The 19578-nt window shown below is 35.8% G+C and overlaps 1 long non-coding RNA gene across 2 annotated transcripts in view; it reads right to left on the reverse strand.

Moving 5' to 3' along the window:
• The window catches only part of LOC112648252 (uncharacterized), a 236473-nt gene extending 221680 nt beyond the window's left edge, over positions 1-14793 (reverse strand). For both annotated transcript variants that reach the window (XR_007412070.1, XR_007412069.1), the window contains exon 1: positions 14369-14793. This is a non-coding gene — a long non-coding RNA (uncharacterized LOC112648252). The remainder of the gene's footprint in view (positions 1-14368) is intronic.
• Positions 14794-19578: the final 4785 nt, after the last annotated feature.

Raw genomic sequence — 19578 nt, forward strand, 5'->3', positions numbered from 1 at the left:
TCTGAAGGATATTTTTCTGGATACAGAAATCTAGATTTGTTTGAGTGCTTTTTAAAACTTTAAATATTTTATTCCACTCTCTTCTTGTATGCATGATTTGGGAAAAAAAACAAAACTGTAAATTTTATCCTTTTTCCTCTATACATAAGGTAGTTTTTCCCTCTGGCCTCTTTCAATATCTTCTCTTTGTCTTTGATCTTCTACAGTTTGAGTATTACATGCCCAGTTGTACATTTTTTGGTATTTATCTTGATGGTCTATGAACATGCTGATTGGTAACCTGGTTTCTGTCAGTTTTAGAAAGTTCTCAGCAATTATTGCTTTAAATATTTCTATCACTTTGTTTCTTCTTCTTGTATACCAGTTATACTGATGTCATGTTTTTGAAATCTTGTCAGTTATACAATCTTTTCTTTTTATTTATTTTAATTCATTTCAGTTTGGGAAGTTTCTATTGACATACCTTTAAGTTCTTTAATTCTTTACCTAAGAACTACTTACATGACTATTGATATGCCCACCAAAGGTATTCTTTATTTCTGTTGTAGTGTTTTTGATTTTCAGCATTTCCTTTTCTTTCTGTTTCAGTCTCTCTGCATATATTACCCATTTGTTGTCTGTGTTGTCTCCCTTTCTAATTAGTGTCCTTAACTATCATTTAGAGATATTTTAAATTCCCTGTCTGCTAATTCCAGCATCTCTGTCAAAGCTGAAATTGTTTCTGATCTTTTCTGGTCTTTTCAGATAGTATACCTTTACCGTCTATAACATCCCTGGTACATTTTTGTTGAAAGATATATATAATATACAATATTTTGGATAACAGGAATTGAAATAAATAGGTATTAAAGTATAAGCTTTTATGTCATCTGGCTAGAAACTGAACTATCTTTAATTTTAACTACAGTTGTACATGTCAAAGTCCTCAAATTCATTTAGTATTCTCACTTTTGGTTCCCTTGTTTCCTTTATATATTCATGAGTCATGAGACTCATCTTAGTTGAGTCTGAGTTTTGCAGTCACATCAGCTCTAGTTCACTGTTTTATACTGAAGTCCTGTTAATATGGTAAAAAGGAATGAGGGAGGGAGGCTTTCTATATTATGATTAAATCTTTTAGTGTACCTATGTCCCTTGTCATAAGTTTTTCTTTTTCTTACCCTTAGGTGTAACAGGAAAACTATATGGAGCTGGAGTTGGATAACTGGACTCTCCACTTATTTTAAATAGGCTCCGATCGAGTATTTTTCACTAGAAAGTATGTATAGTTATAAAAAACATAATGAGTATATTTCAAAGCGATTACTTTTCCTCTTCCCTTGCAAAAAACATGAGATGATTTTTCTTGACTTTTCACCATGATAACATAGTGAGCTACCTGGGAGGTAAAACCCACAAAAGTGTAAGTCCTTCCTATGTCTGTAGCCCCCAGAAGTTTCACTCTTAAGCTATTTACACATTCAGCCTCCAGTAGTTCCTCAAAATTACCTTTTAAGTGTTTCTTCTACAGTTTATGTCTCCAGTGGTTTCTGCACTGAGGTAAGCTGATCTCAACTATTTCTCTGTATTTGCTTGTCTCTTCAGGTTTTGGTGTAGCAGTTTGCCTTGCAACCTCAATTCTCTTTAGGTTGAATGCATCCAAGAAAAGTCATTGATTTCAGTTTTTTTCAGCTTTTTTCTTGTTGTAAGGATGACTTCTAAGCTCTTTATATGCCAGAGATTAAATAATACTAGACTTTTAATCTTGCCCCTTGGCAGAATATGATTATAGGCCAAAAGTGTTGCTCCACAAATAATGTGGACTAAGCAAATGTTCTAAATAAACCATGATTCCTTAAAAAGAAAAAAAAATAGACACTCAAATAGTTGGTTTAATCTCATTAGAAATTTTTATCATATTATAATTTAGTATGGGTGGCAATTTTGTGTGAATATTTTTGTATAAGCCTGAACCAAAATAAGGTTAAGAATAATCTTTAAATTAAAGATACTTGAATTTTTAATAAAAAAAAAACTCTCCTGAAGCTAAATATATCCTAAATCTGGTATAAAACTTTAGGGAAAGAGAAAATTTCATTTGCATACACTGGACAAAATACAAAAAAGGAACATGATTATAATTTAATGATATCCACATATGCACTGATTATTTTCTAGTTAACAAATTGGCTGTAGTGGAAAGGTGCAATAGGAAGTTCTAGAAATGTCTTGAATGAGCTTAAATTATTGTAATAAGTATTCAATTCCCACAGAAACTGAAAGCGCTTATCTGAATGTAGAGGTCTCTTTCATTCATACCTTTAAAGTATCCTCTGTCCATGGGATGCAAAACAACATCACTTGAGAAGTTAAATAGCTTAATTCATCCTTTATCAGTTTACATTTAGTGTCAAGTAGTTATTTTAATTATTAATTTTACTTAATTTGTTTTTTTTCCTCCAGGCATCATCAGCACTTTTATAAAAATTGATTATTTGGGTGCCATTTTTCTTTTTCTTTTATACCTGAAATAAGCCTTAACAATTCCTTGCTGTTATCAGTAATCTCAATTATTCAACTAATACATTGATGCAAATATGCTATCCCTACCTCAACAAACTCTGTTATTTTGTCATTCTTCAAGATCTGAAGTTATAGCCATTGATCATATCCTCTCCCTTTACAAGGAAAATGTGTGTCACCTTCCCAAAGCTATACAAAGTCCAATCTGCAACACATATCTTCAGATGTATTTTATAGAGCATAATATTTATCTTTTTTGAAAACCAAGTTGGCATACTGAAATTAGAATAAAATGAGTGACATTTTTCCAAAATATTCTCTCAGGAACATTAAATTGTTCCAAACTGGCTATGAGAAACTCAAAACCATCAAACACGAAAGTAGAGTAGAATTGCCAAGAGAGATCACATCACCCAATTTCCTTTTTCTACCACGTGGAGAATTCAATACTTTGCTAATATTTTCGAGTAGCAAAGCTCGATTTTATTAAGAAATTGAATATATCTCTAGAGTCGTTGACAGAGGAGAACATTGAACTAAGAATCTAAAATTATGTAAATATGATGAAATTACAAGCAATAAAGTCAAAACCCAGGACACAAATATCATCCTCTAGGACATGTACCTTTTCTACTTAGCATGGACTATCTCTATAAATCCTGTAAATATCTAAATAAAATGTTTTCCTTGTTTGAACATGCTAGGTAGGCTGCTATTCTATCTAGCTCCATGTTGTTGCAAATGGCAAGATTTCATTCTTTTTTATGGCTGAATAACATTCCTCTGTGTGTGTGTGTGTGTGTGTGTGTGTGTGTATGTGTGTATCACACCTTTATCCATTCATCTGTCAACAGACACTTGGGCTGCTTCCACAATTTGGCTATGGTAAATAATGCTGCTATAAACACAGAGGTGCATGTATCCCTTTGAGTTAGTGCTTGGTATGTTTTGGGTAAATACCTGTAGTGTGATTACTGGATCATAGGATAGTTCAATGTCTTACTTTATGAGGAATCGCTATATTGTTTTCCATAGTAGCTGCACTAGTTTGCATTTCCACCAACAGTGCACAAGGGTTTCTTTTTCTCTACATCCTCACCAACATTTCTTCTTTGTGTTTTTTATTTTAGTCATTCTGACAGTTGTGAGGTGATATCTCATTGAAGTTTGATTTGTATTTCCCTGATAGTGATATTGAGAATCTTTGCAAGTGTTGATTGGCCATCTGTATGGAGAAATGTCTGTTCATATCTTCTGCCCATTTTTTAAAAAAAGATTTATTTATTTATTTATTTATTTATTTATTATTTATTTTAGAGAGAGAGAGAGAGAGAGAGAGAAAGGCAGAGACACAGGAGGAGGGAGAAACAGGCTCTATGCCGGGAGCCCGACGTGGGACTCGATCCCGGGTCTCCAGGATCGCGCCCTGGGCCAAAGGCAGGCGCTAAACCGCTGAGCCATCCAGGGATCCCCCCCCATTTTTAAATTGGATTGTTTTTTTGCTATTGAGATGCCTGTATTTCTTTCATCATCAGTATTTTCTTTGTTGCTTCAACAGAGTAACACATGTAAACAGCTGCAAATGTCACATGTACAAGATGTTTACATGGATATAAAAAGTTGTGTAAAACACACATATTGCAGTTTTCCCAAAACAAAATAGGTTTGGCCTGGAACAATCACCCAATGAAGATGGAGTTATTTGGGCACCCAAAGCTTACATAAAAGGATGGCAAGTAAAGGATAAAGGCAGACAAGTCTAAGTGCAATCAACGATTCAGTGTCTGAAAGATCACCTAAGAATTCTAAAAATTCTAAAAGCACACAGTAATGAAAGTGCACAAAGAGGCAGTAGAACAGAGCCTCACAGACTAAAGAGACTTTAAAGTGCTCCTCACACTTTACCACCTTCCACCTTCATAACTACCCAAAGACTTTGCTGCTACCAAAATTATTCTTGTTTAAAAGATGATAAACAGGGGTGCCTGGGTGGCTCAGCTGGTTAAGTATCTGCCTTCAGCTCAGGTCATGATCCCAGTGTCCTGGGATCAAGCCCACACCAAACTCCCTATTCAGTGGGGAGTGGGAGTCTGCTTCTCCCCCTCTCTCTCCTCCTCACTCATGTGTACTCGCTTGCTCTCTTTCAAATACAAATACATACATACACACATACATACATAAAAGATGAGAAATGTCAGACAGATAAAAAACAATTCCTTAGTTTGCTACAAGGTTTGGCCTCAAGGTCTCCTTACTTCTAGCTCAATGTTCCTATAAGAGACCGGAACAGGAATCTATTTGATGGAATCTAATAGTTGACTCTGGATATTTGTTATGGTCACTGTTGACTGCCCACCAGTATGCTTTCCCTCCTTTATGTTTCTTATCAGAAACCTGATGGCATTCAAGAATCTTTCCTTTTCCCTACTACTCAAGTTGATTGAGAGGTTGCGGATTTCATCCTAGCTCCAGGGATAGGCTATTTGTCGAAGTACAGCATACTAATACTGTACTCTATGCTATTTTTTGGTGTAGAAATGGGCATGCGAACCACTTGCTCTCTAAAAAAATAAGGTTTCTGGGTACTTCTAAGAATATATTTCCTTTAATTCAAGAGATAACTGGGAAGTAAGGTTCTCTCTTACACTAGGAGCTTTTGGCTTCATCTTTGAAAGCATGAAAGAAGACTAAGTGAAGGCACAGAATGGGGCATTTCTGAAACAGAGAAACAGAGTTGGAGTCCTGACTGTATGAGATCTGAAAACTCTCCACTTCCTAAATTTGTTAGGTAAGAATGTACTATTCCTTATACCTTAAGTCCTTTTTAAACAGATTTCTGTAACTTGTATTTAAAAACTTTCTCTAAGTTCAGAGGGTTTGTGGTGGTGGAAAATAGGTATTATATCAGAAAGACTTTTTAATATAAGTTACAGAAACCTGACATAATAATATAGTATTTTGTTTCTAAGAGCATATGTCCAACTTTACAAAGTATAAGGCAATGTCTGATTAAATACACACACATTTTATCAACCAGCATAATTCCTCTGAACTTTCAGTCTTTAATCCAGCCTTTGAATTCACCATTCTCTTCCCATCAAATTATACCCCTTCCCCTTGGTACTTCAAAATCTTCATCAAAATCTTCATCTGTGCAAAAGTTTTACACACCAACATATTCATCCCACTTTAGACATACTCATATCCCAAAGGATTATACCATTACAGTTCCATAAAGCTGTCACCAGTTACACATTAATTATCAGAGTATTTTTTATCTGTGGTGTTTCCTCTTCTACTACATTGTCAACTTCCATGAAAAGCTAGGCTTAAGCCTTTCTTTTCATTTCACGGGGCACCTAACACTAGACTTTAATGCAAGGAGCTTTTAAACAATTTCTCCTGATAATGAATGATAGAAAACATTCTTATCGTTACCTGGGTTAAGCAGTTATGAAGTCCTTGGTTTTCTGCTTCATAGATTAATTTATTCATTATCATAAAATCTGAAAGGAGTAAACCCAAAAGAAACTTAGGCCCAACAGTCCCAAAATATGAATGGAATGGAAATCAAAGGCTAACAGGTGTGGCTATTTGTCATAAATCTATGCCTAACTTTAATTTTACATCATTTTTATTTTTTTTCCTAGTATTACTCTTACTACTGCCCAGGCTGGTCCAGCCTCATTTTTGTGTCCTTGGGCCTGATGTCTCTCCTGAAAGACAGTTCACCTTTGCTATCCAATTTGAGACCATCATCTTCTGACATAGTGCTGTCCTATGAAGACTCACCTTGCTCCCTGTGGAACCACATCCTGTTAATCATCACCAACCTAATAACAGTGATGTTAATGCTGCAGCCATAATACTCTCATCTCCCTCCCCAGGCCTTCTGGGCTGTTCAGACGGCTAATGTCTTGTTAAAACTTTTTTACTTATTAATTTTATCTGTGACAGAGGCTGATTAGCTTCTGAATTACTCCATGCCTATTTTTAGTCTGCCATGCTTCTATCCTTCACAGACAGTTTAATCCCAAAGTATTAATTCGTCTCTATATAATGCTGACTTGTCTTTCTGCAGGTATCCTAAATCTTCCTGTTTTCACTCAAGGTCCATCCACCTTGCTTTAAACTTCCGTTCCTTGCGCATTGCTTTCAATGATTCACTTCTCTCAGGAGGGAGAGAACTCCTTGTTTGGAAGCCATAAGAAAGCTTGAAGCCCATCACTAACCTATTATCAACCCAGATGTGAAAGAATATGAGATTGCAAATATCTATAATTAACTGGGACTCTGTAAATATCTAGCCCTACTGTTATGTGAGACACTGTTGAGATGTTTCTTCTGTACTTGAGGTGCTCATAAATCCTGTTGTAGAAGGAAACTAATATGCATGAATTCAACTGAAACCAATGCCAAGATAGTTTGTAATAAACAGCCTTTGGAATAAAATGAAAAACAAAAATACAAAATGTATGGCCCAAATACTCAGTGCTAGGAATAAACAGAAAGAAGATGGAGGGAGATGACAGTTAGAAGGTTTGTAGAAGGCATTGACAAAGGGTTCAGACCAGTGTTATGCTTTAAATAAAAACTAGGACAGCAAAAAGAAATAAACAGTAAGAAAAGTAACCAGGATAGGGAGAACATTATGAGAGAGCAATTTGAGAATGAATTGAAATATCATGGAACTTAGATTAGTAAATATAGTGGAAGGAGACCAACCAGTTGAATGGAAGCATAGAGTAATAATTTCTATATGTGTTCTGGGTTACACTGAATTTTAAGTTGAAAGTCTGGATACATTCTAATAGAATGGGGCAAATTGTAGGTTGAAGTCAAAATCAATTAACCATAAATGTGGGGCATCCAGACCATTTAGATGCTTCTATGAAGCCTCATGGAATCTTCTCTACCCAAGGCTTGACCCAGAAGTATATGGAAGACTATATATATAAAAAAAATGCATTATATTTCTTGACCAGTATTTGTGGACTTAATTTCATAAGTTTTTCAATCAATTCCATTCTATACATCTTTTTTTATTCTATTATTTTCATTCTTCTATTTTTTTCCATTAACTGATCAATCTCCCACATACTACTTCATCCTGATTCCAGCTCTAACCTTGGTTCTACTCCTGGCCTCATTTCTGTCACTTGGTGACAACTGCATTCATGACAACTGCATTCCCGCAAGGTATCATCCTCACTCTTCAGGATCTCTGGGATCTCCAGCCCTTCATCCTATGAACTGCTTCTGAGGATGACCTTCCATCTGTTCTAAACTGCATACACAGGCAAGATTTGACAGGCAATGGACAATATTTGGTGAATGTAAAAAATCATTTCTATTCTAGAATCAGAACCAGAGAGCAAGTGTCTTAAGAAGTGGGGTAGCCACTATTCATCTCTGCATACTTTCAATCTCTGCAGTGACTTGCATGAGGTACGTACTCAGCATATTCATTTCTGAATTTGGTTTTATATAAGAGAATAAATGTTATCAGCACTTAAGACTAAACCATATTTTTCATTAAATAAATATTTCTTTGATGAATGTGGTGATGATCTTGATTGTAGTGATGGTTTCACGGAAGTATACATCAGAACCCACTGAAGTATACACTTTAAATATGCACAGTTTATTATATACTCATTATTCCTAATAAAGCAATTAAATGTATGTACTGATCACCTGCTATGTGGCATCAGCTTTACAATAAACTGCTCATTGTACAAGCATATTTGATATGCTGAAGGCATGAATATGATGAAAATGCTTATTTCCTGTGCTGAAGAAACATAGAGTTGAGGAATAGTACTAATGGCAGGAGGATAAAATAGTACTAATGGCAGGCTCAGATGAGTCTGAGGAGAATTCACAGAAGCACATAAGACAAGAGATAAACAGAAATTTTCCAAGTAGACAGACAGGAAGCCTTCCAAACCAGGAAGTGGGTTATGTGCAGAGTTACTGAGAAATAAAAATGCTACATGTTTTCAACATGGGTAGAGTATTAAAAAAAATGAAAGATAACCAATTTAATATTTATCACATGATATTATAAATGATAGGATATTGACCTGGGGAGTCCAGATACACATAAAAAGTCAAACTGAAGCAATGAAAGATTTAGATTTTAGATTTTTTTTAAAAAGGGTGGAATATGAGAACTATTTTGAAGGAGGAACAGAAATTTGATAATGAAAAAGGGCAAGGCATTCCAAAGACAAAAAAGTTGTATGAATGAGCATTCTTCTCTACCTTATGAGTGCTGTCTTTCATTCTTACTTGAAGATCTACTATCAGCAAATTGTATGGGAGAGTTATCTCTCCTTTTTTTTTTTTTTTTTTTTGGTATATATATATATATATATATATATATATATATATATATATATATTTTTTTTTTTACTGGAGTTCGATTTGCCAACATATAGCATAACACCCAGTGCTCATCCCATCAAGTGCCCCCCTCAGTGTTCATCTGAAATGTAGTAGATATACAGAGTCACTCTTATACCTTCTAAATTAAGTAGATAGTGTAGGTTTATACCTAGAAACAAGGCTCAAGCTTGAATGAATTGGTCACTACACGCAAATCAAGATCAAGTTTTCTCTATGTCTTTTTTGTTGTGCTATTGTGCATAATTAGTGTAATTTAATCCTTAAACATTTCCACATAAATTCCAAATGACTTTTATAGTTATCTAAAGTTATCTATATCCATTATTTTATAACTGGAAGATATGTTTTGACATGGGTTATTTCTAGTTCAAAGATAATGAAACAGGTGCAGATAAAATGACCAGTGACCAAAAATAAATAAATAAAATATAAAAATAATAAAAGAAAATAAAATCAAAGTCAAGACTGAAACCCTACCCTAATGACAGTTTTTCCTGTGCCATTTCAGTGTTTATGCTGAAAAAATCTTGAAGCATTCACAGAATCCTACGTCTCTCAATTTTGGCTATATCAAGATTCAGGATAAGGTGTTTATGCTTTCTAAAGTCTCCAGCTATCACAAAATAGAGAGAAAGAAAGGAGTATTTAAGTAAAAATGTTTGCTACATTACATGTTTACTGGAAAGTATGATAAGCTCTATAATTAGCATGGATGCACAACACACTTAAGGAGCCTCTAAATGGTTTCAACAGACTACCTCTTGAAACATTCTTGTCATACATGGAGAAAATAGGAATATAAAAATGTGATGGTTTTCTATTTAATGCTTTTTGTATTACTCCTGAAAACTTAAAACTTATCCTGTAAATTGCATGTGACTAAAGAAATGACTGAAGACTTATGTGCAGTGGTCTAAGGAAGTACCCACTTGGAGAAGTAAGTCTAGGGGAGTTTAATTCAGCCTTAGCCAAATACAGTCTTAATCAAAGTGGTTCTGAATTAATCTTCCCCTTCCTTCCTCTTTTCCAAATCAGTAAGAGTAATTTTGTATAACCATCAGCCACTTTACATTTATTTTTGTCAATTGTTTTGTACTGTAATTTTTAAAAGCCTTGACTGACCTTGGCCCTTAATCTAAGAACTTCCAAGGAAAGGGAAGGTTCTTGAGTCTTACTGCAAGGGCAGTTATAGGAAGGGAAACTGCAGGCCCATCATTCCTCTGGCCAGTGGACTGAAAAAGGTGATTCCAGTATGCACAAAGTATTTGGATGATTGGAGAGAACACAGATGTCAGTAATGTAATTCCTTAAGTGCTTTGATGACTTAGGCTCACTTTTGAGTGGTACACGTTTGTCTTTAAACACACACAAGGGGCAGCCCCAGAGGCTTAGCAGTTTAGCGCTTCCTTCAGCCCAGGACGTGATCCTGGAGACCGGGGATCGAGTCCCATGTCAGGCTTCCTGCATGGAACCTGCTTCTCCCTCTGCCTGTCTCTCTCTCTCTCTCCTCTCTCTCTCTCTCTCTCTCTCTCTCTGTGTCTCTCATAAATAAATAAGTAAATATAAATACACACACACACACACACAAGAACACTATGATTAAGCTACTAATTAGTGGGGGAAAAAAGTTTTTTTGATGCTATAGACCAATATCTTCCATGAGTATACATATACAAATTCTAAAAAAACTTAGTAAATTATACCCAGTAATATACAAAATATTAATACACCCCAATTGGGTTTTATCATATGAGTCTGAATTAACATTAAAAAAATCAGTAGGTAAAATCCACCACAATAAAAGACTAAAGAAGAAAAACAAGATGTATATTAACTGAAGCAATTTATAAAATTCAACATCAAATCATGATAAAAACTTCCAACTAGGGGATCCCTGGGTGGCTCAGCAGTTTAGCGCCTGCCTTTGGCCCAGGGCGCAATCCTGGAGTCCCAGGATTGAGTCCCACGTCAGGCTCCTGGCATGGAGCCTGCTTCTCCCTCTGCCTGTGTCTCTGCCTCTCTCTCTATGTCTATTATGAATAAATAAATAAAATCTTAAAAAAAAAAAAAACCTCCCAACTAGGATGGAAGAGAACTTCCTGACAAATGATCATCTACAAAAATCTATAGCTAACATATTATACTTAGAGGTAAAAGACTGAATATTTTCCCCTAAGACTGGGGTCAAAGCAAAGATGTCAACTCTCATCAATCCTATTCAGATTCCTATGGGAACCTATCCAGTGTAATAAGACAAGAAAAAGAAATTTAAAAATGACAGATTAGATAGGGACATGATGACATGATCATTGTAGAAAAACTCATGGAATCCACTCACACACACACATATACATTCATATACACATACAAGAATGCCTAGACTTTGAAAGGATCTCAAAGGTACTATATTGAATGAAGGAAACAGGTATCAATTAGTTGCATGTTATATGATTTCACTGAATCACACTCTGGGGGAAAAATGATGAGAACAAATCAGGGCTCTAGGGATTGGGGTTATGGAGAGTATTTCCTATAAAGGGGCAGCATAAAAGAGTTTTGTAGCATCACCTCATCCAGTACCTAGATACTGATTGTGGTGGCTACTAAAGGAATCTATATATATGTCCCAGCTCATGCTATTGTGCAGTAAAATCAAATTTTTAAATGAAAATGTGACAAAAAGTACTCAAGTGAAAAGTGTCAAATACTGAGAAAGATGACTGAGCATACATATACAGTTGATCCTTGAATTACAAGGATTCGAATTATGTGGGTCCACTTATAAGCAGATCTTTTTCGATTCAATACAATGTTGTAATTTTACTTCTCTCATGATTTCCTTGATAACATTTTCTTTTCTTTAACTTAATCCATACTCAGAATCAAACATATAATATGTATTATATACAAAATACGTGTTAAACAACTTTATGTTATTCAGTAAGGCTTCAGTCAACAGTAGGAGGTAGTAAAGTTTTTGAGAGGAGTCAACAGTTACTGGATTTTCAACTGCATAGAGGGCCCCAACCCCACACTGTTCAAAGCTCAATTGTATTAGGAAACATTAGTTGTAAAAACATTATAAAGGAAACAAAACAAATACCAATCTCTCTGTGTGCACAGATGTATATATATTTGAAATCCCATATTGAAAGAGTATACCATGTATCTGAGTACATCAACCTAACATCAAAACATATTCTAGTAAAAGTACTAGATTTCAAGTTAAATAAATGAATAAATGGGGGCTTCTAGAAAAAAATAACAAATAATTTATAAGGAGAATAGAAATAGATTATTATTAGCATTTTTTGCAATTATTTATTCCATAGTAAAAGAAAATAACATATTTAAGTCATGAGAAAAGAAAGCATGAGCCAAAGATTTTATACCTAGAAAAAAATGACTCAAAAATAAAAGGCACTGTTATCAGCATGAAAAAAAGAGGTATTACCCCCATGAGCACAATCTACAGAAGAATGAGTATTAGGCAACCAAAATAACTAGAGAGACAGTGACACAGGTTTATGGTGAGCAAAAATATATGGTTATTTGTAGAACTAATAATAATTATTGTCTAAGAGAAAGAGAGCATAGGTCTAATAACTATATATTCTGATATATAAAGTCCAGCTATCAGAAAAAAATGAGAATGAAGAGAGCTTATTCAAGAATAATTTTAATGGCTCTTATAATAATATAGGTGGTATTAGTATTGTTATTCTCAGATTGTTGTGTCTGGAATATGTCACACACAAAAAAACAGTAATTCTGATATAGATTAATTTTAATTCCTCTGTCATTGAGAAGCAGAATTCTTTGTGAGGAAGAATCCTTTCTTCCTTGAACGGAAAAAAAGGAGACAAATATAGTGAGTTCTGTAATCTGAAGTTTTAATTGCAAATATCAGTATGAACCCAAACTGAAGTATATTTTATATTCTGTGTGTGTGCATGTGTATCAATCTATTAGAAGTGAACACCCATAGTGTTCATATTGAAGTCTTAAAATATCATTTCTCACTAAAAGGAATTATCAGAGATTATTGGAGACATAGCAGTTCCCCAGTCTGGGGTAGCAAACGTACCAGATGAGTTTTATATACTCTGTAATACTAAATGTTAAGTAAACTACCAAACACTACAAAGGTCATGTCAAAAGGATCCAGATATCACTTGAAGAGGCTCGACTGGCCAAGTAGGGTACAATGTATATTCCAATAATTACAATAAAATCCATCATATACTTTTAAGTCCACGATTTCATAATTGTATTTTTAAAATTGGTCACCTTCATATGATAAGAAAGCAATTCATTATCATCGAAACTGGCAAACAACATGAAATAATCAACCTGCTATTCTGTATTCCCTATATCATCTTGCAACGTTGGGTAACAGATTAATAACAGACTTAGCTCTTTCTAAAAGCATAACAACTTATAAACAAAAACATGTATGATAAAATTAGAATATTACCATTTTTGCAACTCTCATTTAATAAATAGATATAAGCATTAGTCAATGGTTGCTAAGATTACAAAAACAGACAACCAAACATCATGTACTTCATAAGCCATTGTCAAATACTGCCTATAGTTTTGCTAAAGGGATTGAATTGTTGTCTGACCTAATATCTGAATCCAGCTGCCAATTTGCTGCAACTACAGAGAACTCACTGAACTTGTTGAACGGCACCATTTGCGTGCAATTGGCAATATTTAAACTGGGGAAACTCTACAGCGCCATGGTCCAGGTTATTCAGCAAATGAAAGGGATAGTGGGGAAATCTACACAAAACAAGAAACATGATATACAGAACATCTTGATCTACAAAAGACAGAATAACCCAAGTTAAATGTTGGCCCATCTACTGGTGAACCAGAGCAGCGCTGGTCAAGGACTGATGAACAAAGTATTTACATTTCGAAAACTTCTTCTGAGGTTCTAAAATCTCCTGGTTGCCATTGATCATGCAAATCAGGAAGTATTACAAATTTGCCCACACTGATATTTGATCGCAAGGCCTTCCACTAGAACACGCATAGTTAGAGGTGAGTGTGGAGGACAAAATACTTAGATATTTTCAAGATAAATTCCTTCGAAACGTAAATCCAACATACTGCATTTTCCCATCTGCCACAAGAACAAATCGGCAATGAGGACTATTTAGAAGAGACGCTGAAATCTCAAAGGCTGGCAACGTTTTCCTCTGCAAAATAAATCTCCCATTTTCCCATACAATTAACAATGCTACAATTCCATGATAACACAGGAATTGTGGATAGAATTGTGGATAGAATCGGGTTGAAAAACTTACCAGGAGCTTTAGCTGGGGTCAGGAGATGAAAAGGCGAGCTCGTCTGTCAGCTCAGTTGACATCTCTAGGATGGACCCGTAAAATCTGGCCACTGTTGTGTCCAACAAGTGCAAACTGCACAACTCCTTAGGCCTTACCTTGGTTTCTGCTCCATGTCTTAAGGCCGGGCTCTGGCATCCGGTGGCTCCGTGTTCCGGACTGAAGCGGGAGCTTCGCATGAAAGTCTGGAATGGCACCGTAGGAGTACCCCTGGTACTGCATGCAGATTCGGCAAGGCGCACGTGGTAAAATCCGCCCAGAAACTCCGCGACGCCGAGGACCCAGGCCAGAAAAGCCCAGCGAGGCGGCCTGCGTCGCTGCTACAGCCGCCAGCAGGGAGGAGCCTACGAAAATGAGAAAGGCCCATTCCAAAACTGCACAATGGAGGCGCAAGGGCCTTCCTTACTGGTATAGAAGGCGCAGAAACAGATCTGCACAACTATTCTTGGAGCGGGGGCTTACAGGACCGACCGCTCAAGGTTAGCGGAAGAGAGGCCCGAGGGCCCACCGCAAGCCTCACCTAGCGCCTTCCCGCCCGACTGGCTCGACGAGGGACGTGGCGCGCCGGAAATGACACACCGGAAGTAGTATGCGGCAGGCGGCGCAGCCCAAGTGGCGTCACCGAGAGTTTTGGTTTTGGGGTTTTGTTGTTGTTGTTGTTGTTGTTGTTTCTTTTAATGATTTCAAAGTATTTATCTTTAGAGGGAAAAATGAAAGTTTCTCATGTGCAATGAAAAAAAAATCAGTATCCATTTTAAACTGGGCATCTTAAATCTAGAGACGTTTTATAAATACGGCTATTTGTGAGCACTTATTATGTCCCAGGCACTGTGCTATGTTCTTTTCATGCCTTGTGTTTATTTCATATTCTCAGCACTGTTAGACTTTGCATTTTACACGTACAGATACAGAATTTGGGTGTAGGGAGGCCCAATGACTTAACCCTGATTGCAAGAGTTCATTGACAGAGCCAAGACTTATCCCGTTTGTTTAATTGCAAACCCTATGTTGTGATACACTTCGCATCACAAACCTTTCTTTGGGATTACAGAAAGCCTATACTTATATAGGGGATAGATATAGGTTAAGAATACCAGAAGTGTTCATTCAACACACTTGAGTAGACACATCATGCATAAAACACTGTTGCCTCATTTACATCTCTCCACAGCTCCAGTCGACCAGCTTTAAGGAACCCTAAAAACTCAATGATACAAACAAAATCAATTTCAAGTCATGAGGCACAAGTAATATTTGTGGATTATTTTGCTTAGAGAATTAATGATTTTTTTCAAGTCCCTGTTTCAGGAAAGTGTTATATTTGTGTTTGGTTTGACATAACTGTAGATTTTTCACCTGCTCTATCATGAAGTCTGGACAGGAGGAAAAAAACCCAAACATTTTATCAAAGTGACAAGACAATGATCCACCATGTATCTTGGCCGCAAAAAATATGTTATTAGATTCAATTTATCATGAAAAATTGCTAGATTGTGAGAAGGCTGAAATGGCAGCATGGCAAAAGTGCAGCTCTTTGGTACTAATTATCTTAAGAGTTGACCTTCCAGGTCACCCCAAACCCTGTATTAATTCAGGAGGAGAGCTTAGATGGCCAACTCAGAGACATCAGAAAATTCCAACAGAAAAGTGTTCAGCTTAACTCTTGCAAGGCTGCATGAGCAGACACACATTACAATATCTAAAGTCCCAGCATTCTTATCCCATGCTATCTTTCCAATCTTTCCAACCTTGCTTGTCACTCTCCTCTGCACAGCTTCCCTTGTGTGTTAAAAACATACTCACTATTCTTGGAAGAAGTCATTCTTTCTTTCTGTCCCTTGCCTTTACTGATGCTGTTCTAGACTTCTCTACAGCCCTCTTCCTCTTAGCCACTTGTTGAGTTAATAATCATTTTTCCAGGTCAACCTCGTTCTAGAATTTTTCTCTATAAGATATTCCTAACAAATTATCTGTAAATTCAGCTGGACAAAATAATTTCCTCCACCAAAATGCTATAGTACTTAATGTCCGTGTCACATATTGGACACTTAATATAATCTTGAATGTGCTAGATAAACTTATCCATCTTCACCATCTAATAAACTAATTTATAGTTTGATTTACCTTGCTGCCTAGGTTAACAATTTTCATATAGAAGGAAGTATGGGTGAAACTGTTGCTGATTCTTTCATTGATTGTTACCCAAATACCTTGGTATTTTCCCTTCTTTGCTGCCTATTAGCCACAGCTCTTCGAACATAAATCATAGGGTGCGCTATATAGACAAAAGAGAACATAGCTAAAATTGGGTGTTATGAGCTGAACTGTGTTCTCCCAGAATTTACAAGTTGAAGTCCTAATCCCAGTATCTCAGAATATGACTGTAACTAGAAATATGGCCTTTGAAGAGGTGACCAAATTAAAATGATACTGTTATGGGTGAGCTCTGATTTAATGTAACTGGTGTCTTTATAAGACAAGGAAATGTGGACATGAAGACAGACATCAGGGCATAGAGGAAAGACCATGTGAGGACACAGAGAGAAGGCAGCCATCTACAAACTGAGGAGAGAGGCTTCAGAAAGAAAAAAGAAAAAAAAAAGAATCTTGGGACCCATTAATCTTGGACTTCTAAACTTTAGAACTGTGAGAAAATTAAAATCTGTTTTTTTTTTTTTTTTTTTTAATGCTAACCTGTCTGTGGTATTTTGTTATGGTGGCCCTACCAAACTAAGATATTGAGGAATCTTTTTTTTATAAGTTAAAGTTATAATATTTGCTTTGATACTAAGGTGGCACATAAGATATCCAGGGACAACACTTTTTCATCTTTTTGGTTTGTTTTGTTTTAATTGACATGAATCAAGAGGCAGATGAAAGAAAGTTTGGAGGGAGAGAGAAAGAGAAATAAAGCAGGCATTTAGAGAGAAGCAGAAATGGGTAATGATGAGGCGGGGGAAAGAAGCCCCTTGGTTCCAAACATTAATAAATTCTGGTTGAACTTCCTTATTCTGGATTCAATGACAGACTGGTTGACTCAGGAAGGCTCCTTTCCTTGGGAGCTAATTTAAGTATTTATGCCTTATGGCCCAGAACTAGGTCACATAGCTGCTGCCATCTTCAAGAGAGTCTGCAAAAGCATTCTAACATCTACAGTGGGAGGAGGAAAAAAAAGGAGACTAATATTAGGAATAAAGTTTAGGTAGTCAATCAAAGGAATTTTCTTAATATAAATTCTAGTACACTGTGGACATCTATATGCCATGTAAATATTTAAACATGTGTGTGCATATGTGTGTGTTTCCAACTTTTGCAAAACTTTCACTTACCCCAAATTTTTGACATTTTATAAGATCACAAAGAATGAAATCACTGGCATGAATCATTATGTTGTCCCTCCCTTTCCCCACCCTATGGTCCCTACTATCCTCTGGAATCACCATTTATCTGGAGGAGATTTTTTTCTGGATTTCCAGTTTGAGTCCTTCCCTCAGGAGCACTATTGATCCTCTCAGTCAGACTTAGAATACTAGTAACTGTACCATGTAACTACATTATATGTGATTCTCAAACCCCTCCTTTCACTAGAGTTGAAAGCAGCAAAATCAGCATATCTAAAATCTCTACCCTCACCAGACATAAATAGAAGATAGTCTCCATTTCAGATTATGTTTAAATGAGTCATGTAGTTGAAGTGACCATGCCCTTCTTTGCACAAAAATCAATGTAGGAATCAATCTTATATTGTGTATTTTGTATATCACAGGTGTAATTTTTAAAAATTATCATCATCCTTAAACTCCAAGTACTTGTGGGGGAGTAACTTTCACATACCAAGTATCACTAAACCTTCTTGGTGCTAGTGAGTATCACATAGTAAGCACTATGTTGTTTGTTGCTGCCCATGGGTTCCATACTCTATTTACCTTTCTTTCTTTGTACATACTTTTCTCTATCAGAGGAACATTCCTCCTGCCGTCTTTGTGTGGGCTGTTCAGTAGTTATCTGAATGCTTCAAAGACTTGTTTCATCCCCAATGGTGTGATGAAATCAACCCATACTGGCTCATGATAGGAAATTGTTACATCTTTAGAAATTTGTGAGCCTCTCAAGCCATTGTTAAGCACAACCATTATTAAAATTTAACTTAAAGTTAAACAGACTATATTTTAAATCATGGTAGTAAATATGTAAACTCATAATTTTATAAATAATTTACTACATTTCACCACTATCTATGCTTTTGAGATTATTGACATTATATATGTTTTTTAATGAATTTTTATTTTATTTTATTTTTATTTTTAAAAATTTATTCATAAGAGACACACAGACAGAGAGAGGCAAGACACAAGCAGGGAGAAGCAGGCTCCATGCAGGGAGCCCAATGTGGGACTCGATCTCTGGTCTCCAGGATCAGGCCCTGGGCTGAAGGCAGCACTAAACCGCTGAGCCACCTGGGCTGCCCATTATATATGTTTTTGTAAATACATCATAACAATGTGCTAAGCTGCATCTCTTCCCAATTCTGTATCCAGTGATGTCATTTTGGAAGCTGAAAATCAGTCAAAGTTGAAAGACATTGCCAAATACTAAAAATCACAACTTTATATGGTGATTGTATGCAGTAAGAAATGAATTGAGAAACTGTTAATAGTGCAGAATAAACTTCAAAGTGTGCCAAGTCTATGAATAGCACACAAAACAAAACAAAACAAAAAAAACTTTCAATATTATTTGATTATCCAATTTGGCTTCTTTGTCAAAGAAGTTACTGACACCACTGATGAATAAGTGAAATTTGGACATGTAGCTCTTTTTGTTTCACTTTTATCATACTCATTAACATAAATGAAAATGCTAACAACATCCATGCCCCAACTACACTAGTTTATCAATTGCTTCTCTCTCTCTCTCTATATATATATATATAAAGCATACAATATGCAACAAAAATCAATAGCAAGATTCTCTGAAAATTGTAGAGGAAGAAAAAAATTTTCCCTCTATATTTCTAGGTTCTTGGCTAAAGACCTCCCCATCCCCCCATAATATAAAAGACCAATTACCAGGAGAAAAATAAACTGAAGTTCAATAATACATATACCCCTCTTTGCATGGAAGATACCCAAGAAGGTTAAGGTGGTTATTCAGAGCTGTCATTGCCTTCCCCAATAAGAGTTTCTAGAGATTTACTCATCCTCCCCTTTCTGGTACAGAAAGGCAAATACCCTTACAAATGGACATATTCATTATAAATATAAAGAATCCACAGAAAAGGGTAACTTCTACTCAGTTGTTTTCAAAT

Source organism: Canis lupus, chromosome 7 (assembly GCF_003254725.2).
Source record: "Canis lupus dingo isolate Sandy chromosome 7, ASM325472v2, whole genome shotgun sequence".
NCBI lineage: Eukaryota > Metazoa > Chordata > Mammalia > Carnivora > Canidae > Canis > Canis lupus.